General features: G+C 48.3%; 1 pseudogene; it reads left to right on the forward strand.

Moving 5' to 3' along the window:
* The first annotated feature begins 16,758 nt into the window (after positions 1-16,758).
* On the forward strand, positions 16,759-20,725 carry LOC141022639 (uncharacterized; annotated as a pseudogene).
* The last annotated feature ends 3,786 nt before the right edge of the window (positions 20,726-24,511 follow it).

Consider the following 24,511-nt stretch of genomic DNA (forward strand, 5'->3'; position numbering starts at 1 on the left):
TTCTAACGTGGTTAGAAGTCGGAGCACGCCATGGTCCACGCAGCTTTCGCGGCCACCCACGCCAGTAGAAGCTTTGGCGCACGCGCAGCTGCTCCTCGACTTCCCTCCTGCTGCGGAAAAGCTCGACGAGTGGAGAGCCACTATCCTGAGCCTTATCGGTGTCGCCAACAAAGATGTGCCACGGCCAGCGGGGCCCTCAGGCCGGCGCTCCGTTGAACCACCGCACGCCAGCGGTGGTGGAGCTGGAGGTGCTGCGGCCACGGTGCCCTCTCCTCCTCCACGCCAGCCACCGCGGGTGTCGATCCGTCGTGGTGACGCTTGTGATAACATTTCCATAGCGTCGTCCGACCCACGGACCCACTGTGACCAGCGCCAAGTCCTTCGGGAGTGAGCCCATGAAGACACTCGAACCACCGTCAAGCGCCGGCGCGATACACGCCACCAGTCAGATAGCCGGGCGGGGCCCGCTATGGACCACCCAGCACCGGGAGGCTCCGACGGCCAACCTTACGAGGTGGGTTGCCTGACGTCCCACCGCACGTTCAAGCCCGACGTCGGCGAGAAGTACAATGGCAAGACCCACCCATCGGAGTTCCTCAGCATATACACCATCGCGATGCAAGCCGCTGGAGCTCGCGACGACAAGGTGGTTGCCAATTACTTCCCGTTGGCCCTGAAACACAATGTCATGTCTTGGTTGATGCACTTGCCGGCGGACTCCATTTCTTCTTGGTCAGATCTGTGTCATGAGTTCGTTGGTGCCTTCATTGGAGGCAACCAAGCTCATGGACATGTGAGTGATTTGCATATCATTCCCCAGAATGAAGGTGAAAACCTGCGCAAGTACATACAAAGGTTCAGCCGAGTGAAATATAACATCCCAGATGTTCATCCCGCCGCCGTGATCAGCGCATTCCATCAAAATGTGCGTAACCGCAAGATGCATGAAGAGCTGGCAATGAACAAGGTCAAGGATGTGGCTGAACTTTACATTCTGGCCGATAGATGTGCTCGGGCTGAAGAGGGAAGGAAGTACCCCGGCGAGGACGCCGGCGCGGAAACCGACTCTACCGACGAAGACACGGCCGCCCCGACGAAGAAGGGTTGGCGTCGCAACAGGAAATGCAAGGGCAAGGTCGTGCTTTCCGTTGAGGGATCCGACGACACTGGCGCTGCCATGTCAGGACCCCGATTCCAAGTCACATCGATCTAGCCGGTAACACCTCATATCACTTTGCGGCCTCACGCACGGTATTCCCACAGGTGTCGCCTTACCATGGCCCGGGACCGTTTGCGCCTTTTGGCTCATGTATATGATAGTGTCACTAGCATCCATATGACAGAGAACCCGGGCCGACATGACTAGTCGTCAACCCAAAGTGGCACTAACTTAGGGGGACAGGCATACATGAATCAACATCGAGCATGTCGGTCAGCAGCTGCGAATCCGGACTGTAGCACGGGGCTAATAGGACTCTGGTGAACCGGGCTGTAGCAGGCTAGGCAGGACTCCATATGTCACCGCGTGACATTTCCCCGAAGGGACAGCCACAGGAACAAAGTGAATCACATGCCGGCCAGTCAAGTGTTCCGGAGCAGTAGTGCTGGGCTAGCAGGACTCCGGTAAACCGGGCTGTAGCGGACTACTATGGCTCATGGAAGCACAGGACTACATTTCCCCATAAGAGAGGCTACCAAGGATAAACAACTAGGTTGTCGGATCCCACACATACCAAGCATTTCAATCATACACACAATATGCTTGATATGTGTAAATACAACATGGCATCACAACATAACTCTACGACTCAAGTATTTATTCACTAGGCTCTGAGGAGCCAAGTATTACAATCATGGTCTCATGACCCAACATACAGAGCACACAAGCATCGAGCGGAAGCAATAACATGTCTGAGTACAGACAACTACAAATGAAAAAGGCTGAGAAGCCTGACTATCTACAAGACCCTCCCAAGGGTACAAGATCGTAGCTGAGGTAACAAGCTAAATGTTGAAGTACACGCGGAAATACTAGCGAGACTGACGTCTCTCTACAAAACATAAAATAGGCAAACATGAGTACAAATGTACCCAGCAAGACTTACATCAGAACTAGCTACATATGCAGCAGTATCAACAAAGGGGGTAGGGAGTTTGACTGCAGCAAGCCAGCTTTGACTCAGTGGCTATCCTAAACTATGACTGCAAGTAACTCTTTTAAGGTGGCACACACGAGTCCACATATTCACCATTCAATACACCACTATGGATCCGCTCCCGTCTACCTACGAGAACACCATCCATAGCACGCACGCTTATCTTGCGCATGTTAGAGTATCCACTTTCACTTGTCTATGAACAGTTATAGGCAACCCAGAAGTCCTTTACCGTTTACGCGGCTATTCGAATAGATCATTTATAACCCTACAGGGGCGTACTTCTTCACACATGTTTCCACCACTTAGTGTCTGCACACGACATGTGCTCAGCAGACTTCAAGCGAAAGCCGACGTGGGTGTAGAATATGACCTGACTAACCACACAAGTCTCTAGTCCAGGTTTATCGCCAATTCGGGTTCCATCCGCGAGAAGATCCGCCCGAGGTTTCGCTCACAACCCCAAACCATGTGTGCAGGGTCCCGAGACACCAAACGGGCACCCGGTACACTGTGCCACGGTGTATCTACTGCATCATAGCCCACCCCTAGGGTCAGCGCTACGCACAGCCTCCAACGCATATCCTCCAAACACCAGAAACTAGTTGCAACTCCTGGACAGAGGACAGGGGCGGTTAATAAGTCGAGTGGGGTCATATTTCAGGGCCCAACGTGTGGTAGTAGCTGTTCATGGATCACAAACACAGAACTCAGTTCCTGAGGACGGTTTCAATGAGACAACCCACCATGTACTCCTACATGGCCTCTCACCGCTACCTTTACCAAATCGTGTTCACACACTTAGCTCACACACAGTAGGACATGTTCATCACCATTCCAATTCATCCCCGATGAATCAGACCTCACTCAACTCTAAGTAGTAGCAGGCATCACAAACAAGCATGAATGAGTAGGCACATCAGGTCTCAAACAACTCCTACTCATGCTAGTGGGTTTCATCTATTTACTGTGGCAATGACAGGTCATGCAGAGGAAAAGGGGTTCAGCTACCGCAGCATGTAACAGTTGAATCGATGTTGTCCTAATGTAGTAAAAGAGAGCAGGAGCGAGAGAATGGGATTGTATTGGAATGAACAAGGGGTTTTTGCTTGCCTGGAACTTCTGAAGATAGCATTGAGTCTTGATCAGTGTCAACGATCACAGCGTCGGAACAACCTCTACCAAGCGGGAACGAAACCGGCAAATAGAGAAGAAGCACGATCAATGTGATGCACAATATGATGCATGCTTATGACATGGGAATATGTTGTGACTTGAGCTAATGCAGCTAGTAACAGAATGGTTGGAGTTGATTTGAACCAAGGGTTCAAATTCAAACTCGAGTTATGAATTTATAAAGTGCATATCATGTTTTGATATGAACAGCAAGGTTAAGTTGCTTTATCATGCATGAAACTAGTACCAATGGATAGATTGGATTTTTCTGATCATTTTTGATATATAACTTATTTCATTTGGAGTCACGGTTGATTTTATATGATTTTTAGAAGTTCATAACATTTTCCGGAATTTTTTGAATAAGTCTAAATCCAGAAAATTCTTTACTGCGTCAGCACTACGTCACTGTGATGTCAGCAGGTCAACGGGCGGCCCAGGTCAAACTGACCAGTGGGTCCCGAGTGTCAGTGTCTAACTAAACTAACCTAGCTTAGTTAATACTAACCTAACTTAATTAGCTAAGTTAATTAACACTAATTAAACAGGCGTCTGGGCCCACACGTCAAGGGAGGTCAAACCCCTGTTCAGCGGGGTCAAACCCACCGGACTTGGTCCATGGCTCGATGCCGGCAACGACAGACACGGCGCAGGGCGTCCGGTTTTGCCGTCAGGTGAACAAACAAGCGGCAGAGAGGCTCTACGCGTAGCTGGCACTCTTCCGCATCCAACGGGACCGGAGTCAGCGGCTGGGGTGGCCGGAAATGGCGGCGGTGACCTCAACGGCGGCGGCCGGAGCTCGGGCTCCGACCACTCGATGCTACGGTGCACTAGGGGAGGAACTGGTGGGTGCTACGTGCTCCTGGGGAAGTACTGAACACGGGGACATGCTCAGGCGTGAGCTATGGCGTCAGTAGCCGCAGTGGCGCAATGGACGGCAGCAGTGAGGTCTCGGGCTTGACGGAAGCGACACCAAGAGGGGGCAAATGAGCACGGGGTGAGAGGGGTTCGGCGTAGTGGCTCACTGGGGTTGTAGGGGGCGTTGAAGTGGGCTCGGGGAAGCACGGACGACATCGTGGCATTGCAGGTGATCTTGGCGGCCGGAGGGAGAAGAAGGCGATGCAGGCAGCGATGTAGGGCGGCCAAGCTCACGTGACTCGTCGGCGAGGAAGAGGTGGTCATGGGGGATCTTCTGGACACGGAGAGAGGTTCAGGGGGAGGCGGTGGCTACGGTGAGCGGCGTCGGTGGCGACGAGCCCCGCTCGATGGTGAGAGAGAGGGATCAAGAGGAGGGGAAGGACGACGGGAGCGAGGGAGAGGACCAGGGGCTGCGTGGCGACGTCCAGGGCCTCCAGGCATTGAGGGGCGGCTAGGCAAGCAGGAGGTGGCCGGCGCGCGGTGGCCACACGCCCCTGCTCCTACTGGCAGGAGGTTAGGGACGGTGCGGCGGCTGGGCTGGGCCAGCTATAGTGCTAGGCCGACTGGGCTGGACAGGTAGGGTTGCTCTCTCTTCTCTCCTGTTCTGTTTTTTATTTTATTCTGTAACTTCTGGCTTTATTAAAAATACTCAAACTTTCCAAAAATCCTGAAAATAATTGTGGGCTCTGTTTGGAATATTCCCAACAGCCCTCACTTAGGTTCAGAATTAATTGAGCATTTAAAATATTATATAGCATTTAAATGCCCAATTGCAAACAGCATATGATTTAATTCAGTGACCTTAGGATGACCTAGAAAATTGTGCACCATTTTTGTCAGAGGTTTAAGACCAAGGCAAAGATGATGAACATTTTAGAAGGGCATTTCAGGTTCATTGAAAATAATTTTAGTAAACCCAAGTTGGTTTCAGGGGGGTGATGGGGGTTCTGTCATCCCTTTCAACTTTCTGTGAAAAGTAAACATGATGCAACACCAGATGCTAGCACTAGGCATTGTCAGAACTAGGGATGTGACAACTCACCCCAACTAAACAAGAATCTCGTCCCGAGATTCAAGTCGTGAGGTAAGAAGACAGAGGGACACAAGCTAACACAATCTTCACGATCCAGGTTGCACTTCCTAGGAATGTTGATTCGTTCACCATCTTTGTCTCAAAGTCTTGCTCTAAGAACTCCAACCAACATGACAATGAGAGGAAAGGAAAATCTTTAGAAGGATCGATCTTCTTGAATATCAAACAACTCAGGATCAACTCATGGAGTGAGACATTGAAAACATCTCTCGATCTGAGACACGAAGCATACATCCAGAGGGATGGAGTGAAACAGATGACGAAGATTCACTAGGTAGGCAATAATTCCACACTTAAGAAGGTGGTGAACGGTTGTCAACGTAGCGAGGAGTTGAGTTTCCATGACACCAAAATGAGACATCTTGGAGGAGGGTGACCCGTAGAATCATCCCTTAAGTGGCAAAAAGAATTACTTTTGATTCAGAGAACATTGAAATTCTCTATACCAACATGAGGCAATTCACCAACAATCGTTTGAAGGAGTTACAAAGAATGACATAGTTGGACTAGGATGGATGATGTGGACTACCTTGTTGAAGACAACGCAATGAATGATTTTTGCCTATCATCGGAAATGGATGGGACCCATGGTAGGACCACTTCTGAAGATGATCCTGAACAACAATTGCTGAGAAGGGAAGCCCATGGGAAATTGGCACAAGGCGGTGCAAGGTGGGAACAAAATGCAAATGTAGGGAATGTTCCAACCATCATATCTGCCTGAGATTCAGATCTGGTTGGTGTAAGGGTATTCTAGACTCATCAAGTCTAGAAAGAAAAACGAAAGTTTGCAACACAATTCAATGAGATGACGTTGCGAGATTCTCGGGGAGTTGACTACAATAGCAAGCTCCAAAACATGAGCTGGTTCCGCTACATACATGTGAACACGTTGTCCAAGACAAGCATGACCACATAGTAGTCTTACAACGAAACACTACCGAGTTCTGATTGGGAACCATCATTGCGGAGAGTGAAGTCCTGCGCATGTACCTGTGGGTCCTTAAGTATTAGCAATTAAGAACTTCTTTTCCTTGAACAAATCAATCAGTGGCTTGGTGTGCTAGTAACGCATATGGAGTGGAGGCGGTCAACCTATCAAACCATAGGGCACTTCGCACGTGCATGACTAACTTGGAATTATTTCGGGGGAAGCAAAACAATCTTTCTTGAATTCACGGTGGCAACTTGCATCGAATGCACATGAATTAGGGGAAGTCTCTTCTTTCATCCAAACATATACCTCATGAGTGGGACACGAAGGCATTGTTTACAAAGTTTCCAACACTAGCTTAATGTTCATCATGAATCATGGAGAAGATAAAATGCTGCTGATGAGCTCAACAACAAGTCATCAAGATTTCCACGAAGATGGAATTCCACAACTATGTGAACAAGGTGATAGTATTGGTCAGACCCAAAAGATATAATGGTGTATGCTCGAGGGACAACCGCGAGTAAGACAACATTATGAACATCGTTGGTTCTAATTTGATTTGACGATAGCACATACTCAAATCAAAGATTGGTAAGATAATAGATCCAATAACTGATCACGGGGGTCAATCGATGAAGATATCATCTTTCTTTAACACACACACACACAAAGATATCCCTTAATGATGAACTAAGTCGGACAAGCTTCCATCTTCCAACTCTCCAAGTTGTTCTTTAGCTGTATCCATCCGTCAACACATAACCAAGAAACCTTCGGAAATTGTTTACCTCAACCTTCGAAAAGCATCAGTTATACGAGTTATGGCAATACTCCCGAACTCCCGCCCCAGTACTGGGTGGCATCGAGGTGATCTCACCAACAACTGCATAAAAGAGATTTTCGATGTCGGCGAAACTCAGATATTCCAGAATTGCAACGATAAAATTGTGACGACAACACCTCGGAGCTCAACTCCCCGGGACACTGCCACAACCCCTAAATGTCAGGAGGCACCAAGAACAATATTCTCGTCACAAAGCCATCGGAACGATTCTAAGATACCCGCGTGATCCTAAAATTTTTTTTAGTAAAATTTGAGGAGAGAAGAGTCAAAACTTCTACGTCAGGAGGCATCACCAGAGCGACGAAGGGACTGAGGAGTAAAAAGAATCCTACTCTCTGATATATATAATCCTAAGACTCAAAACATTTTGTTCTAGACTCAACAACGTCAGCGATTCGATCAAGCAGGGGGCTCCTAAGTCGGGGATGGCTCTGATTACCAACTTATAACACCCACGATGCGGCTATATCTCCCATGTGTCGAGGCACGACTTAGAGGCATAACCGCATTGTGGTTTTGTCGCAAGAAGGGTCATCTTCACACAATCCCATGTAATGAACAAGAATGGGATAAAGAGTTGGCTTACAATCGCCACTTCACACAATACATAAATAAATCATACATCAATCAGAGTACACACATAGGTCCGACAACGGAACCAAAAGAAAAGAAGACAACCCCAAATGCTAGATCCCCGATCGTCCCAACTGGGCTCCACTACTAATCAACAGGAAACGAATCATAGTAATGACCAAGGTCCTCGTCGAACTCCCACTTAAGCTCGGTAGCATCACCTGCACTAGCATCATCGGCACCTGCAACTGTTTTGGTAGAATCTGTGAGTCACGAGGACTTAGCAATCTCACACCCGCGAGATCAAGACTATTTGAGCTTATGGGTAGGAGAAGGTAGTGAGGTGGAGCTGCAGCAAGCACTAAGCATATATGGTGGCTAACATACGCAAATAAGAGCGCGAAGAGGAGCAACGGAACGGTCGTCAACTAGTAATGATCAAGAAGTGATCCTGAACTCCTACTTACGTCAAACACAACCCAAAAGCCGTGTTCTCTTCCCGGACTCCGCCGAAAAGAGACCATCACGGCTACACATGCGGTTGATGTATTTTAATTAAGTCAAGTGTCAAGTTCTCTACAACCGGATATTAACAAATTCCCATCTGCCACATAACCGCGGGCACGGCTCTCGAAAGTTTATACCCTGCAGGGGTGTCCCAACTTAGCCCATTATAAGCTCTCACGGTCAACAAAGGATATTCCTTCTCCCGGGAAGACCCGATCAGTCTCAGAATCCCGGTTTACAAGACATTTCAACAATGGTAAAACAACACCAGCAAAGCCACCCGAATGTGCCGACAAATCCCGATGGGAGCTGCACATATCTCATTCTCAGGGCACACCGGATTGTCCAAGCTTTCGATAGGCGAGCCCAGAGTTGCCCCTGGTGGCCACCGACGACTGACAGGTTGGACCAACACTCAGAGGAGCACTGGCCCGGGGGTTTAAAATAAAGATGACCCTTGAGTCTGCAGAACCCGAGGGAAAAAGTCTTAGGTGGCAAATGTTAAAACCAAGGTTGGGCCTTGCTGGAGGAGTTTTATTCAAAGCAAACTATCAAGGGGGTCCCATAAATCACCCAACCGCGTAAGGAACGCAAAATCAAGGAACATAACACCGGTATGACGGAAACTAGGGCGGCAAGAGTGGAACAAAACACCAGGCCTAAGGCCGAGCCTTCCACCCTTTACCAAGTATATAGATGCATTAATTAAATAAGAGATATTGTGTTATCCCAAAATATCCATGTTCCAACATGGAACCAACTTCAACTTCACCTGCAACTAACAACGCTATAGAGGGGCTGAGCAAAAGTGGTAACTTAGCCAAACAATGGTTTGCTAGGAAGGTGGGTTAGAGGCTTGACATGGCAATATGGGAGGCATGATATAGCCAGTGGTAGGTAGCGCGGCATAGCAATAGAGCGAACAACTAGGAAGCAAAGATAGAAGTGATTTCGAGGGTATGGTCATCTTGCCTGAGATCCCGCTAGGAAGAAGAACGAGTCCATGAAGAAGACAAACGGATGTAGTCGAACGAATCCTCACAACTCCGAAACGAAACCGAAGGTAATGAGAGAAGCAACCCGGAAAGAAAGAAACAACATAGTAAACAACCACCACATACACATGGCATGATGCAAAAACAAGTATGATGCATGTCCGGTTTAATGAGGCATGGCATGGCAAAGTGCAACAAACAACACTACAAATTAACTGGAGCTCAATATGCAAGGAGTTGCATATTGACCAAACACCACATCAATTATTTAGTTCTCTCTCAGTTATGTACCCAACAATATTAAATGTTGATTAACATGGCAAGAGGTGAAGCATAAGTAAACTAACTATTTAGGCAAGTTTAAATGAGGCCGAAACAACAAATAACAATTCCGGAAAATCCCCACATGCATATTTAAGATTTGGTACTGTTCTGCCTAAAACCATATTTTATTGTTGTTAAACAGGAAAATAAAGTGCACCAAGTTAATCTATGCATTTTTCCACCCCATTTACATATAAAGTTTATTAAATTCCGAGTTACGGTTAATTAGTTATGAAATAAATCATTTTAGCATGGCATTTGAGCAAATTTAATCAAACAGCAATTTAAACATTTCAAACAAGGATGAAAACAACATATTATGAAACTAGACATAATTCTTAACATTTTTCATATATAATGTTTTTACTTATGATGCACCACTTGTGAGTTATTAAATGCATGAACTCTAGGGGTTTTTCTGCAAACTGTAATTCACTGGATAATTAGACAAATTTGCCGGACTGATAAAAAAACCTAAACAGGCCGAAACTGGCTGGAGCAGGCCCAACAGAAGGGGAAAAAGGAGGCGCTGGGGGGTTTCTCACCATGGGCCATGGCCCGGGTCGGTGGAGAGGGAGGCCTGCAAGGGCACGCTGGGCCGCGGTCAACGGGCGAAGGCGAGATGAAGGGCGAGATGGGCCTTGGCGCCTCTCCACGCTGGTGCCAGATCGGGTCAACGACGGGGAGGCGCTCGTTCTGTCGCTCGAAGCAGAGGAAGCCAGCAGGCACGGGACTTGCGGTCGAGACGAACAGGAGGGGCGGCGAGGACGACCTGCTGGTGCTGTTCACCGGCGGGACACCGGCGAGGGCGGAGCAAGGCGGCGGCGACAGGGCGATGCAGGCGCGGCAACAGGGCGATGCAGGGGAGCGGCAGCGTCAAGCCTCCTGGATCCGCGTGACGAGGAGGAAGACTGGGCGCGGGCGAGCTCGTGCCCGAGCGCCTGCAGATGGCGCGGCGGCGGAGCTTGCTGCAGGGTCGGCCATGGTGACAAGCAGCGATGGGGTTCGTGCGGGGAGGGTCGAGGAGGAGGCCTCGGGTGCTCGCTGCTGGAGAAACTCCTGCTCCTGTTCGAGCAAACAGAGTGGGAGAGATGTGAGGTGAGGGAGAAAGACAGGGAAGGAGAGGAGCTAGACGAGGCCGGTCCTTGCCGTGGTCGACGGAGGGCAAGGTCGCCAGCAGCAGGTCGAGCTCCTGCTTGAGGAAGGAGGCGCGCGAGGTGGTGCTCCGGCATGGGAGTTCGAGGCGGCGGGGTCGACGTGCTCGGGAATGAGGGCACCATGGGAGGAGCACGAGAGGAACTCGGGGTAGGAGGCGCGCTGGAGCAAGGGCTGGAGGGCTCCTGGTGCTCCGGTGGCTTGTGGTGACAGGGGAATCGGGCGAGCGGTGCTGGTAGGATGGATCGAGGGAGGAGGCTACATGGTGGAGGCCGAGTGGAATTTTGGATTGGGGGCTCGGGCATCTGGAACGAGGAGGAGGGAGAGCGCTGGTTGGGTGAATCGGGCAGGGGAGATCCCGAGGGGGATTCGGTGGAGTGGCGGCGGCGAGGAGGATCCCTAGAAATTAGGGATTTGGTCTCGGGTTAGACTAATATATATAGCAGATGAATTTAGGTTAGGGGATATTTGGTCCCTCCGATTTAAATCGGACGGTCAAGAAAAATAAGCTAGGAGAGTCCAACAAAGAAAACGGTGATGTTTTATAGATGTTAGGGGATGATCCGGACCCATCGGTAACAACAACCCGGGTCGGGTTCGGGACAATTTTCGGACGCGCGCGAGGGGTGGTCTGAGAGGGGTCGACAAAGACAAAGTGTCTGACAAAAGGCCCCGAAGAAGACAAGAGAGAAAACGATGAGCAACGTTGCAAGTGTGGTTGGTCTCGAAACGGTCAACGATAGCAAGGGGGGACGCGGCAACTATGAGCGGATGCAAGCTTTAAAAACAATGACGGCAACGATGCAATGCGGATGATGCTATGATGAATGCAACAAACAAAAATAACACGCCGCAACAATGCAAAACATGGAAAGCGTCTGGAGCGTCGGTCTCGGGGCCTTACATACGGCTTCAACCCATTGTTGCCATTGGACATCCTCCCACTACCGCTACAAAAATGAGCGAACATGGATGTGAGCACAAGGGCAAGTTATCTCAAGAAGATGCATGAAGAGACAAGGCAAAGGATTGAGCATTAAGTACACTACCTCGCCACCAAGCTCAGAAGGAATCATGCCATGGTGTTCAACCCGGGAGATATTGTGTGGCTACACCTTTGCAAATATTGTTTGCCCAACGAGCGCAAGTCCAAACTACTACCTCGCGCCGATGGATCTTTCAAGGTGCTAGCACGCTACAATGGTAATGCCTACAAGATAGACATCCCATGCAACAAATACAACGTGAGCGACATCTTCAACGTCAAGGACTTATTCCCCTACCATCCTGATCAAGTTAGCGATCTGTGGACATATCTTTCACAGGGGGGAGATGATGCGGAGCATTCTTCGTTCATCCCCATGGACACTACACCGACCCAGCAAGCCCCACCTGGACCTATGACAAGAGCTCGCGCACGTGCCAACAAAAACGAGGTGAACTCACTCTATGAGATTGATATGGATATGGATGGAACTTTGATGCTACCTCACCAATGGATCTTATGTGTCATTAGGTACGATGATGACACCCATCAAGAAGCTAAGGAACACCCCAAGGCCTAGAGGAAGGACGCCAAGGCCAAAAGGAAGAAGGAGGCCACCAACAAGAAGGTGGCATCACCTACCAGGCGACCCTGCACGCACGGGCCTCCCTGACCTCGTACCCATGGGCCATCCAGAGAGCTACTGGAAGCAAATAAGCATAGCTCATGCACACGGGCCTCCAGACCCCGTGTCCATGCACTACCAAAAAAGACACATCCGTGACATTATGGCCCGAACAAAAAAAAATTGGTCATGCTTATGACACTTTTGTGATGATAATTGTGACAAAAACACGTATCATCATAGATGTAGCAGGTCCCTACTTCAATGACAAAAAATCATGACATAAATTGGGCTTTTATCCTGGGCAGGCCAGAGACGCGCCTACATGACATTCTTTGGGACACCCATGACGGAAAAAATCATGGTAGAAGCAAGGGCGAGGAAAATATCGGGGATTTCCCGGTTACGGTGGGTGGTCGGCGCCGAGTGATGCACTATGGTTTGCGCATTTCTCTCGTACGTGCGTGCGTGCGAGGCATTGGCTAGCTGAACCCGAGTGAGGCGTTCGCTTACTTTACCGGAGCTATTGCACTAGCTACGTTACTGAACCCGAGCAATTGATTCCTTGGCTGTTAACTGAACCCGAGCGATTCCTTCGCTGCTACTGCTAACTGAACCTGAGCGAACAATCGCTAGCTGCTGCTGCTTCCTGAAGCCGATCGAACCCCCGTGCGATCGAGATGTAGCCAACCGGTATCGGGTTGCCTGATGTAGGGTGGAACCCTAATGGCTGATTTTTCACGATTTGAAGGGGTATTCCATAAGAACACGAATAACACACAAGAGGAAAACACTCTAATCAACTAGATCCAATCACACATGTGCTAGATCCAAGTACACAAGAGGGAAACAAAGGTTCAAATCCAACAAAGGGGGATACAAGGGGTAACTAGTTCATCTCCATGAAGGAGGTCTTGAATCCACTAGGGGGTCTTCCCTAGACGGGGTCTTGAATTCACTTGGGGGATTTTCTCCTAGGACGCCTTGATCTCCAAAGGAGTAGTGGTACATGTGGATGAGCACAGCTCTATCACCAAAATGAGCTATCACAATGCTAACCCTAAAACGTTATGGGAGAAGGAGTATATATAGTCTACGGGGGCGAAAGGGTATATGGGCTTCGACCCGCTACTATGCGCAGACAGAGGGGGACGGATGTCCGGGTCTTCCGGGGGGGAGGGGCAGATGCCTGGGCCATGGTGGCTGGATGTCCGGGGCCGGTCTTCGGGCGGCTCGGTGGTGTTCTGTGATCAACGGGCCAGATTTCTAGGGTGGCGTCAGATGTCCGGGGCTCGGCCGGATATTCGGGCCCTGTAGCCTTGGCTGCTGGACTACAGCTAGGCTGCGCTCTCCAGGGGCCGGCTGTCCGGGTCCTGGAGACTTCTCCGGTTCCTTCCATTGGTTCTCTTCATCCGTGCACTTGGGGACTTGTCCGTCTTCACGAGCATCTCCGAGAGGGCGTTCTTCATACCTAATCACACATAGAATTCCGGCTTTAGGTAGCAGCCATGTCTCACATGGGTCATATGGAATATCACTAACGAAAGATGTCACCTCGGTCTCGAGAGCTCTTGCACGTGCTCGTGTCATCAGTCCACTTGGCGCTTGGGAAGACATAGGTAGGTCCATGGGGATAATCTTAGGATGCTTCGCATCATCTCCCCCTTGGGAAAGATCTGACCTCGGATCGAAAACCTCATCACCATGGTAGGGAGAGAGATCCTTGACGTTGAACACATCGCTCACGTGGTACTTGTCGCGCGGTATATCGATCTTGTATGCATTGTTGTTGTAGCGTGCGATCACTTGATGGGGCTGTCGACTTGAGGTAGAAGTTTGGACTTGCATTCGTTGGGGAAGCAGTCCTTGCGAAGGTGTATCCACAGAAGATTTCCGATGTTGAATATCATAGTGTGCTTGTTGATGTTGATCTTAGTCATGAGGCGGTTTACTTGGCGCTCGATTGCTTGTCTCGTATCTTCATGCACATTCTTGAGATAGCTCGGTCGTGCGTTCGCGTCCATGTTGATGCACTCTTGTAGTGGTAGCGGTAGAATGCCCAATGGGGACAACAGGTTGAAACCGTACATGACCTCGAAGGGGGACTTGCCGGTAGTCGAATGTCTTGCTCGATTGTAGGCGTACTCAGCGATGGGTAAGCACTCCTCGTACTCCTTGATTTTCTTATTGATCAACACACATAGGAGATGTCGGGGATATCTACCAACATATGCCAGGGGGTGGCATATCATGGATGGGGACAAGAGTACGTCGCCGAGCTCTGGAAGCGGGAGTGAGCGGGACCGCATACCCCTGCGAATCTTCCCTAGGTTCGGGGCTCTCCGTGGAGATAACACCCCTAGTCCTACTCTGCGGGGTCTCTGCATGATGATTATCGTCAATAGAGTAGCTACAAGATTGCTCCTTGAGCTGTTTGGCTAGAGGAAGAAGGGCAAGCCTAGCTCCTCTACTTCTCTCTACATGTGTGTATGCTGGCTAGGATTTGGAACCGTTTGTATGGGTGAGCCTGGGGGTAATAGGCCTAACCCCCCAGGGGTACAATGCTAATCCGGCCGGGTGTAGGACCCGGCCGTTAGTGTCTCTGGGCGCCGGCTGCTGGGCCCCCCAGCTTGGTGGGTCCCGCCAGCTGTCGTGAACTCGGCCGACAGGTAGGGCCCGCCGCCAGCACTGTGGCCACATTCTGTCCTGGATTCGGGGGTGGCAGGTGATGAGGACATCCCAACCATGGGTACCACACCACCAACCATCAATGGTCCAATCACAAGAAGTCACGCAATGCAAATACATGATCAGGTGACCGCTAACTTAAGCCTATCATTTTACCTTGAAAACATGGTTGTTCCTTCACCTCCTTTGTTGTTGGTTGAACTCAGGTGCGATATCAAAGAAGGCCAAACACATTTCCGTCTGTGGAAAACAATGTTTTATGGCGAAGAAACAAAGTTAGGAATTCATGAAGAAATGAGTTGTCTGCTGAAGAAACATTGTTCCAATTCTGATGAAACAATGTTTTGCACGAGTTTTGATATCCCAACTTGCGAAAGGTTTCCAAAGCTCGACTATGCTGCTGAAGGAAACATTGTTTGACTCAAGTGAACAATGTTTGGTCAGGAATTGCCAACCACCTCCAATGAGAGTTTTCCAGAAGCTACCTCATTAAGTCTCGAAGCCATTTAGTCAAACCAAAGCTGGTTCTCTTTCACACCTAAGATGGTTACCAAAGCTAGTTTATTTCCACACCTATCCAGGGGGGTTGTCCCGATTATAAGTAGGCGAGCTCTTCCCTTCGTTAAGGACTTTTTCCATTTCTATCAAAGACCAAAGACATAGACTCCTCCTGAGATAGGAGAGATCTTGTTACACTTATTCTCGTGATTCCTTTAGAAATTGCTCCTAATTCGTGCTCCACAACTAGATCGTGTTGTGTGGGTTAGAGTTCATGGTTTCCCTTGCGGATTACACCTATCCCGTGCTCCACGACTTGAGCCTGGTTGTGTGGGGTAGTATTGCGGGTTGTGGATCAGCGAATGTTCGGATTGCAAGCTTCGGTTAGCATCCTCCTCGTCGGGTCATAATCACTTATTTTCCATTTTCCGGCTGCTTGCGGCTAGTTATCCTCATCCTTTTATCGATCCTACACCGTGAAGATCAGACCTCCCCTCGTACTCCCTCTTCTCCGAAGACGGGGTCACATCATCTGGTATTCAAAGCAAGTTTACATGGTAGGATATGTATCTTTGTTGCTAGATCTATCCTATTTAGTTTGGTTTTCCCCATCCTAGAGTCCAAAGCCAAAAAGCCACAAAAAATCCAAGCCTTTGTTGTTGAGATCTAGTTGTTTGCTTTCCTCTTTGTGTTTGCACCAAGTTCTATCCAAAGTTCCTGTTGTTTTTCTTTGAGTCTTGTTGTTGGATATATTGTGTTGCAAAAAAAAAGAGAGGAAAAAAAGAGCAAAAAAAGAAGAGAAATTGTTGAGCAAGTGTGCAATCATTTTCAGTTTGGTGAGAAATTTCAGAAGTTGTAGTGGCAAGTGTTGCAGCTCAAACGTGGTGCAAGGATCGACAAATTTTTCTTGTTTATTTGGTTTGCATCGATTGGATCTCAGCACTAGCCCTCCCTTTTTACCCCACCCAGATCCACCTAGAAACCGTCAGCTTCCTTCCTTTCATTCGCCCGTCCACTCCTGATTTGCTACTTCCGCACAGCCGCCAAGGAATCATTAGAATTTGGGTAAGCAAGAAGGTGAGCTTAGTGTTTTCCACATATATTTTTCTTTTTTCCACTTGTTTCCTAGAGTTAACATGGCAGGATACAACTCGAGTGTACATGGACAGCAATATGTGGAAGATGATCTCCCAAAAAATCGCGCAGCACTTGGTGATATGATTGAGGAGACTATAGTTGCAGCTATGCGAAGGATGTTTGGTGGTCATCTTCCTATCGCGGATAATGGGGATCAACATCAACATATCCCCATTGCCTCGCTGGCCGCCGACAACCGGCAACGTCAAGAAAATAACAATCGCCATATTGGTCGTGGAAGAGCAGCAGGAGCTGCTGCGCACGGCGCCCCTGCTGTTGGTGCTGAACGGAGGCGTGGCGACTTTTCTGGTGCCCGTGAGGGTGGGCTACATGGAGTAGAAGCTCGCGGGCGAGGCCATGACCCCCGCGGGATGGTGATGCCATCTTCCTCGAAGATCTCTCCGAGCATGGTGACGAAGATGAAGGCATGGGGGACTATCAACCCTAGTCCCCGCCTCGCCGTGGTGCTATTTTTGGTCGCATTGGTCCTCATTACGACCGTCGTGATCAGGATGACAGTGACAAGCAAGCGAGAGTGAAGTTACATGTGCCATCATTCACGGGAAAAGAGGATCTGGATGCATATATTGAGTGGGAAGAGAAGTGTGATCAAATCTTTTGCATCCATGGTTTTTCTGAAGCCAAGAGAGTTGATCTTGCTGTTATGGAGTTCTCTGGTTATGCTCTTACATGGTGGAATCAGCTGCAAGACGATCGGTTGATGTCAGGCAATAATCATATCCGCAGTTGGACTTTGATGAAGGAAGTCATGAGGCGTCGTTTTGTTCCATCATACTATGAGAGGAAACTGTACAAGCGGTTGCAGGGGCTCACTCAAGGTTCCCTCACAATTGAGGAGTACTATAAAGAGATGGAGGTGCTGCTAATTCGGACAAGAACCCGTGAAAGTGATGAGGCAAAGATGGCGAGATTTTTACATGGGCTGAATGATGAAATATCAGATTTTGTGGAGATGTTTCCTTATGATACATTACAAGATGTGGTACATCAAGCTATAAGAGTTGAGAAGAAGAATATGCGTAATGGTCGTACTCGTGCTTTCCAAGGCCGCACAACCACACACTCATGGCAGCGAGCACAAGAGCCATATGGTTGTTAGTTTGAGGGTGCACCACCTAGACACCCACATGCCTCGATGGCTTCCTCACCTGCTATTCGCAATCAAGAGAAGAGGTCATCAGCTACAGCAGGAGTATCCTCTCCTCCACCTCCAGAAAAGAGTTCTACCCGCCACAGCAACATTCAATGCCACAAGTGCAAAGTAAGAGGTCATATTTCTTCCGAATGTCCAAGCAAACAAACTATGATCATCAATGAATGAGGTGAATGGGACTCTGAAAGCAACCCTGAAGGTGGCAATGATGAAGTGGAAGAGGAGCAAGGTAGGGAAGTAGGAGGAACTATTTTATCTCATGAGGAACTTGATGGAGAAGCTTTGGTTGTATGTCGTTCACTTAACGCCCAGGTTGTGGAGGAGGACAAGGGGCAGCGGCATAATCTTTTCCATACCCGTTGCCTTGTCAACTCAAAGATATGTCGAGTGATTGTTGATAGCTGCAGCTGCAACAATATTACAAGCACAGAGATGGTCGAGAAGCTTCAATTGCAAACAAAACATCACCCACACCCATATCGCATGCAATGGTTGAATGATTGTGGTGCAATTAAGGTGATTAGTAGCATGCACATACCAATTTCAGTTGGGACATATCAAGATGATGTTGAGTGTGATGTGGTGCCGATGCATGCTTGTCACTTGCTTCTTGGACGACCGTGGTTGCATGACCGTGATGTGCAAATTAGCAGGCATGCGAATCGCTTATGTTTTGTCCATTAGGGAGAAAAGTTCACTTGGCTGCCCATGACAGCCGAGGAAGTCTATCTCGATGAGATAAAAATAAAAGGAAAGAAAAAGGGAGATAGTGATCATACACAACGAGTGAGCCACCAACATAGTGAGAGAGTGTTTCCACAGCCAAAAGCTCCATAGCCAAATATGACCAAGCCCCGGGAAAAACAAGGATTAGTTATGACGGCTAGGAAAAGGGATATGCGGGAATTGAGAGAACATAATACTCCATTCTTTGTACTCATGTACAAGGAAACTTTATTGGCTGCTAACGATTTATCCTCAACTCTTCCTAGTGTTGCTTTGGATCTTTTGTAGGAGTATGAGGATGTGTTTCCCAAGGAGGTACCACCTGGTTTGCCACCGAACCGGGGCATTGAGCACCAAATCGACTTGGTTCCGGGCGCCCCACTACCAAACCGACCACCGTACCAATCAAACCCAGAGGAGACGAAGGAAATTCAGCAGCAAGTAGAAGATCTTAACAGAGGGTATGTAAGGGAAAGTCTTTGTACTTGTGTTGTTCCGATACTTTTAGTTCCAAAGAAAGATGGTACCATGCGCATGTGCACTGATTGTAGATCCATTAAAAACATAACTGTGAGATATGGCACCCAATTCCTACGCTCGATGACATGCTTGATGAACTTTGTGGCTCCACCATATTTTCCAAAATTGATTTGTGAAGTGGTTACCACCAAATAAGAATGAAAGAGGGTGACGAATGGAAAACTGCATTTAAGACAAAATGTGGCTTGTATGAATGGTTGGTTATGCCTTTTGGATTAATGAATGCACCTAGTACTTTCATGAGATTGATGAATCATGTGCTTAGATCCTTCATTGGCAAGTTTGTAGTGGTTTACTTTGATGACATATTGATTTATAGCAAAACATTGGGGGATCATGTTGGACATACAAAATGTGTGCTTGCTGTCCTACGGGAGGAAAAGTTGTATGCTAACGTGGAAAAGTGCACATTTTGCACAAACAAGGTTGTGTTTCTTCGCTTTGTTGTTTCAGCAAAAGGTGTGGAGGTCGATGAAGAGAAGATCAAGGCTATTCGTGAGTGGATGCCTCCACAAAATGTGAGCCAAGTACGTAATTTCCTCGGACTTGCAGGTTTCTACCGTCGGTTCATCAAGAATTTCAGCACCATTGCGGCACCCATGAATGAGCTAATGAAGAAAGACACTCCATTCCAATGGGGTGATGCCCAAAAAAAGTCCTTCCAAGAACTGCAGACGAGATTGACATCAGCCCCATTACTTTCACTTCCTGATTTTGGTATGACATTTGAGATTGAATGTGATGCAAGTGGTGTTGGCATTGGTGGAGTTCTAATGCAAGAAGGTAAACCCATTGCCTACTTTAGTGAGAAGCTTAATGGTCCAACCCTTAATTATTCCGTCTATGACAAAGAATTGTATGCACTTGTTCGATCTCTAGAAACATGGTAGCATTACTTGTGGCCAGAAGAGTTTGTAATACATTCTGACCATGAATCTTTAAAACATCTATAGGACCAAGTCAAACTGAGCCATAGACATGCAAAATGGAGTGAGTTCGTAGAGTCTTTTCCTTATATTGTCAAGTACAAGAAAGGGAAAGATAACGTTGTTGCCGACGCATTGTCTAGGCGTCACATTTTACTTTCCCAAGTTGATGTTAAAATCCTTGGTTTAGAAAGCATCAAAGAATTGTATGCTAACGACTCATACTTTGCTGAACCATTTTCAAAGTGTAACAAGGGAAAAGGATGGGAGAAGTTTCACTTGCATGATGGATTTCTATTTTGAGCTAACAAATTGTGTATCCCAGATTGTTCTGTTCGTTTGTTGCTCTTGCAGGAGGCTCACGCTGGTGGTTTCATGGGACATTTTGGAGCCAAGAAAACTGAAAGTGTACTCGTTGATCACTTCTTTTGGCCGCGAATGAGACGTGACGTGGAACGCTACATGATGAGATGCGAGATTTGTCACAAAGCTAAGTCCCGTTTGAATCCTGATGGTTTATATACTCCTCTATCTATTCCGAATACTCCGTGGGAAGATATTTCTATGGATTTTGTTCTTGGTTTACCACGGACTAAGAGGGGGAGTGACTCGGTGTTTGTGGTAGTTGATCGTTTTAGCAAAATGGCACATTTTATCCCACGTCATAAGAGCGATGATGCTTCACACATTGCTGATCTGTTTTTCAGGGAAGTTGTGCGGCTACATGGAGTACCACGCACGATTGTGACAGATCGTGACACAAAATTTCTGAGCTACTTTTGGAAGACCTTGTGGGGAAAACTTGGCACTAAGCTCCTATTTTCCACGACATGCCACCCACAAAATGATGGAAAGACTGAAGTTGCCAACCGAACGTTGTCCATGATTCTACGAGCAGTCCTCAAAAAGAAGTTAAAGATGTGGGAAGAGTGCCTACCTCATGTGGAGTTCGTGTATAACAGGGCGGTACATTCGACCACTAAATTTTGCCCATTTGAACTTGTTTATGGATTCAAACCTATTGCTCCCATCGATCTTTTGCCTTGGCCAATGCTGGAACGAACTAGCCTCGATGCAAGTAAGAGTGAAGATTTTGTCAAGAAACTTCATGCCCAGGCAAAGGATAACATTGAGAAAATGACAGAACAATATACGAAGTGGGTAAACAAGACCAGGAAGAAGCTGGTGTTCGAGCAAGGCGATTTCTTATGGGTACACCTTCGGAAGGACCGTTTTCTTGAGCAACGCAAGTGCAAGTTGCAGCCACACGGTGATGGACCATTTGTGGTGCTCGAAAGGATCAACGACAATGCTTATAAGATCGATCTTCCAGAAAATATGGTGTTAGCCCAACCTTCAATGTCCCTGAACTTTCCCCATACTTTGGGCCTTTAGAGTCAAGGACGACTCCTTCTCAAGAGGGGGAGGATGATGAGGACATCCCAACCATGGGCACCACACCACCAACCATCAAAGGTCCAATCACCAAAAGTCACACAATGCAAATACATGATCAGGTGAATGCTAACTTAAGTCTATCATTTGACGTTGAAAACATGGTTGTGCCTTCACCTCCTTTGTTTTTGGTTGAACTCAGGTGCGATATCAAAGAAGGGCAAACACATTTCAGTCCGTGCAAAACAATGTTTTATGGCAAAGAAACAAAGTTACGAATTCATGAAGAAATGAGTTGTCTGCTGAAGAAACATTGTTCCGATTCTGTTGAAACAATGTTTTGCATGAGTTTGGATATCCCAACTTGCGAAAGGTTTCTAGAACTCGACTATGCCACTGAAGGAAACATTGTTTGATTCTAGTGAACAATGTTTGTTGGGGAACTGCTAACCACCTCCAACGAGAGTTTTCTAGAAGCTACCTCATTAAGTCTCGAAGCCATTTAGTCAAACCAAAGCCGGTTCTCTTTCACACCTAAGCTGGTTCCCAAAGCTAGTTTGTTTCCACGCCTATCCAGGGGGTTGTCCCGATTATAAATAGGCTAGCTCATCCCTTCGTTGGGGACTTTTGCCATTTCTATTGAAGACCAAAGACATAGACTCCTCTTGAGCTTGGAGAGATCTTCTTACCCTTATTCTCGTGATTCCTTGAGAAATTGCTCCTAATTCCTGCTCGATGACTAGATCGTGTTGTGTGGCTTAGAGTTCGTGGCTTTCCTTGCGGATTGCACCTATCTCGTGCTCCACGACTTGAGCGTGGTTGTATGGAGTAGTATTGCGGGTTGTGGATCGGCGAATGTTCGGATTGCAAGCTTCGGTGAGCATCCTCCTCGTCGGGTCATAATCACTTATTTTCCATTTTTTGGCTGCTTGCAGCTAGTTATCCCCATCCTTTTATCGATCCTACACCGTGAAGAACGGACCTCCCCTCGTACTCCCTCTTCTCCGAAGATGGGGTCGCATCTTGCAGGTCGCATTGTAGCCAAGCCCCATCTCGTCGCGGTAATGGGGTGCAAACTTTGAGGGAACGAGGGGCCGCCGGATAGGAGTCAGCCCCCCCGCGGCCGCCTTCCGAGAGCCTACCTCTTTCTAATAGCCGGCTCGTCAGACCAGGCGGCCTAAAGGGTCGGCCTGTCATCCGGGAGGCGTGAGGGGTGCAGCTAGCCCCGATGTCTTAAAATACCATGGGGGCTGATGAGGCTACCCGTGGTCATTTACTCCGACAGTAGTCCCCGAAGCTGGTGGGGCGCCACAACTGAAATCGAGGAGCCTCAGCAGCTTCCTACTCGAAGTGATCTGGTAATCATGCTTCATCTGTCTTCTGGCAACGTGGTCTGCTAGGAGCTAGCCAAGGAGCGGCCGGCCGACTGATGAATTCGAAACGTCGGGGTAGAGGTCGGGTGGCGCCCCAGCCGGGTGACAGGCTTGCCGCTCGTTGCTCGTTCGCCACGCGCCACCCGTAGACCAGGCCGGCCTGCCAGCCCACGCGCGCGACGGAACATCGCCGCAGGCCCGGGCCCACCACTATAGGGCCTCGGCGCGCGCGGATCCGCTGCGGCCGAGGCAAACCGTTGCCCTTCTGAGGCGCATTAACTTCACGTCGTTATGGCGCAGAAGGTGCGGGGTCGTGGGTCAAGTGGGCGCAGTTAATCCCACGACCCCCATGTCTCGCGTCCACGGCTCCGCCGCCGCGGGCCTATAAGTAGGGGGAGGAGGAGGCGGCAGAATGCACACACGCCACCTCGCTGCTTGTCGCCGGAGCGTTGCTGCAGCCCACCGTCACAAGACTTCTCCGAATCGCCGCGGCGCCGCCCCTACGCGACCGCTCCGCGCCGCCACCGAACAACCATATCCATGGTGTGCGGCGGGCGCTCCGGCGACTGGGACGGCTTGATGACCCACAAGTATAGGGGATCAATTGTAGCTCTTTTCGATAAGTAAGAGTGTCAAACCCAACGAGGAGTAGAAGGAAATGACAAGAAGTTTTCAGTAAGGTAATGTCTGTAAGTGCTGAAATTGTAAGTAGCGAAGTAGTTTGATAGCACGATAATTTGTAACGAGCAAGTAACGATAGTAGTATCAAAAGTGCAGCAAGGTAGCCCAATCCTTTTGAGGCAAAGGACAGGCCAAAACAGTGTCTTATGATAAACAAAGCGTTCTAGAGGGTACACGGGAATTTCATCTAGTCACTTTCATCATGTTGGTTCGATTTTTGTTCGCTACTTTGATCATTTGATATCTAGGTGGACCGATGCTTAGGTGTTGTTCTTACTTGAACAAACCTCCTAATTATTATTAACCCTCCCTCAAGCATCCGCAACTGCGATAAAAGTATTAAGAATAAATTCTAACCATACCATTAAACTTTTGGATCCAATCGGTCCCTTAGAACATAGCGCATAAACTGGGGTTTAAGTTTCTGTCACTGTCGCAACCCACCATCTAATTGCTACTCCACAATGCATTCCATTAGTCCCAAATATGGTGAAGTGTCATGTGGTTGACGTTCACATGACACGACTAAGGGAATCACAACATAGATACTATCAAAATATCGAACACATATAAAGTTCACATGATTACTTGCAACATGATTTCTCCCGTGACCTCAAGAACAAAAGTAACTACTCACAAATGATAAACATGCTCATGATCAAAGGAGTATTAAATAGCATATTGGATCTCAACATATAATCTTCCACCAAATAAACCATATAGTAATCAACTACAAGATGTAATCAACAGTACTAGTCACCCACAAGCACCAATCTATAGTTCCGGTAACAAGATTTAACACAAGAGATGACCTAGGTTTTGAGATGAGATGGTGCTGTTGAAGATGTTGATGGAGATTGCCCTCCCCAAGATGGGAGAGTTCTTGGTGATGATGATGACGATGCTCTCCCCCTCCGGGAGGGAAGTTCCCCCGGCGGAATTGCTCTGTCGGAGGGCAAAAGTGCTCATACCCAAGTTCCCCCTCAAGACGGCGGCGCTCCATCCCGAAAGTCTCCTCCTTATTTTTTCTAGGTCAAAATGACCTATATACCAGAAGATGGGCACCGGAGGTGGGCCGAGGAGGC

Source organism: Aegilops tauschii, chromosome 5 (assembly GCF_002575655.3).
Source record: "Aegilops tauschii subsp. strangulata cultivar AL8/78 chromosome 5, Aet v6.0, whole genome shotgun sequence".
In the NCBI taxonomy this organism is placed as follows: Eukaryota; Viridiplantae; Streptophyta; class Magnoliopsida; order Poales; family Poaceae; genus Aegilops; species Aegilops tauschii.